Source organism: Gadus macrocephalus, chromosome 7 (assembly GCF_031168955.1).
Source record: "Gadus macrocephalus chromosome 7, ASM3116895v1".
Classification (NCBI taxonomy): domain Eukaryota; kingdom Metazoa; phylum Chordata; class Actinopteri; order Gadiformes; family Gadidae; genus Gadus; species Gadus macrocephalus.
Window position 1 is genome coordinate 7,855,154 of NC_082388.1, and position 3,014 is coordinate 7,858,167.

A 3,014-nucleotide genomic window follows, 5' to 3' on the forward strand; every position below is an offset into this window, starting at 1 on the left:
TAGTACAGGTGCTTGAAAATATTGCATCGGAGAAGCATCCACAAAGAGCTGTTGAAGCAAGAGGGATATTGGTCCAGATTGATCTGAATTTTGTTGGATGCCTTGTACTGTTCCGAAAGGTCTTGAGTGACGCTAAATATTTGTCAGACATGCTCCAGTCTAAAACAGTGGACTATGCTAAGGCTGTTGAACTAATTGAAGCACTTAAGGAGACATTGTTACATTATCGTTGTGAAGCCTCTTTTGATGAACTGTGGAGTGAAGCACTTGATGTATGCCAAAAGAGTAGCATTGATACAACTCAGCGAAACCGAAAGAGGTACAGACAGACATCAAAGGCACTTCAAGATAGTGTCATCCCTTCCACCTTGGGACAGCATGTAGTTCCAGATAGCAAACACACTTTTTGTGTCAATGTGTACTATCCAGTTATGGATAACATGATTGGAGAAATAGACAGAAGGTTTTCCAACACAAATTGTAACATCATGCAAGGTGTCCAAGCACTAAATCCGTCAAGTACTACTTTTTTGAGAGAGGAGACTGTTCTTTTACTGGCAAATGCTTATGATTCAAATATTGAGGATCTTAAACACGAACTGCATCAGACAAGGAGCAGTGCCAGTGAGCAGTGCATCTTGTGAACGAAGCTTTCAACTCTTAGGATCAGAAAGAGTTACTTGCGGTCTACTATGACAGAGAAGAGATTGTCAAGCTTGGCTGTACTCAGCATTGAATCCAAACGCACTAAAGCTATTGATCTAAATAAGTTTGTGAGGCGTTTTGCTGAACAACATGGTAATCGCCGCATTCAGCTCCTGTAGGCATGCCAACGTCATGTTCTGCTAACCATTGAGCCTAATAAATGATGACAAAGCCTTATTTTTCATGCTGTTATAATAATGAACATTTTCAGATTTTTATGGCATCATTCAGCCATAAGATATTAATATTAAAAATATTAAAACTACATGTAGAACCTACTTTTGAACTGTGGCACTTTCTTTCTGTTGTTTTCCAATTCCACTGATTGTACTGATGTATTTAACAGGTACTGTTTGTGACCAAACGTGGGAAAATGCCACACAATATTTATATTAATGGTTGTATCTATATTGTATGTAAATTATTGGAATCTGTGAATAAAGTGATATTTGCACTCAAGTTGGACTGATTATTGACATCTGATAGGATTATCTCATGGACAAATACCAAAGACTTATTGTTAACTAAAGTACATATTGCAGCTCTCTTTGCATATATTTTTAGCCCCATGCCCCCTGCTGGTGTAATAGTGCAGGTGTTTGTTGTAAGGCAGGTTGATTTTGTAATTATTCAGTAATAATTTATAATATTTTGTCTGAAACCTTTTATGTTTAAATGTAAGGCTTTACTCATCCCACAATAAATTAAGTATAATGTTATTGAGTCCAAATATCTAAATGTGGGGGCTTTTCAAGTAAATATTGATTGATATGGCTTTAATTAAATCGGCATACTGTATATACTTCTTCCACAGGGTGCCATCCCTCAAAATCTCCTGCCCCCCTCTTGCCACCCCATGAATATCTTTCTAGATCCGAGATAGAATAGATAGAATAAATTAACCCCATTCATATAAAGTACACCAATGCCCAGGAATGCGCTCGCATTGTTTATCCTTGATAAAGAAGGAATGCTGTAGAGTAGAACATTGAGTGGATTTTGTTGGATGGTTATTTGATCAAAATGCATCACGGATAAATGGCTGCATTGCAACTCTATAACAATTCTCTTAAAAAAATAGCTTAAAACTACGTTTTTAGAAACAACGTTTTTGAAATGTGGCTGATATGGCTGTTTAGTTGCGCTGTGTCCACCGCTCATGTTTCAACAACCCGGGTAGATCACCGCCGGTGAATTTTTTTTTTTTTTTACTGCTCGTGGCGCCCCCCATGTGATTTGGCGCCCCCCACAAATATGGCGCCCCGGTCGGCTGCCTGGATCGCCCGTGCCTAAAACCGCCACTGGGCGCAGATCTCCACTCAATCATCACACTGTCTCTCGTTCTACCCTGCCCTGTTTTAAGCACACAAAGAAAACGACGAAACACATCAAGGCATTTGAGGTAGCCTACACAGTGCATGGATGTGCCCAAAGTCAGAGTGTGAAAGCTGACTATGGCAAGCCGAATTGTCATTTAGGAACTAAGTTTGACTATCCGGAATTAACATTGTAGATATCAACAACTTCTTTCTGACTAGTCGTAATTACATTTTGAATAGTTGGAATTTTCATTCAAGATATCTGTAACGTCATTTTGCCTAACAAAACTCAAATTGAAGATATCTGTAATTAGATTTTGACTAGGCGGAATGAAAGTTACAGATATCTACAATTTTAGATATTTCTAATCAAAATTCCTTTCAAGATATCTATAACTTGATAATAGATATCTACAATTAAATTATGACTATCCCTAACTCCAGTTTGAGATATCTACAACGTCATTTTGACTAGTCGTAACTCCAGTTAGAGATAACCTATCTACAAGGTCATTTCGCCTAGTCAAGACTTAATTTAAGATATCTGAAAAGGGACATGTAGATATCTTGAATTGAGGTGAATTAAAGATATCTTGAACTGGAATCATGACTAGTCAAAATCAAATTGTAGATATCTCAAACTGGAATTACAGATATCTACAATTCAGTTGCAGATATCCGTAATTCACAAAGTGGATATCCGCAACTGAATTCTAGATATCTGCAATGAGAAATCCCATATACATTAATGGCGAAAATGACGTCATTTCTCCTAGGAGGAATGTAGTTGCGGATATCCGAAATGTTAGTATTGACTAGGCGAAACTGAATTGCAGATATCTGCAACACATATCCAGTCTAGCGAATTTTTTATGTCAAATCGACTTGCCATAGAAACCTCAGAGAACTGCGTGTCCGTGAGGGTGGAGCCAGGGGTTAGAGGCGGAGCCATGTGACGTCATGATGAGGAAACGAAAAAGAGCTTTTATT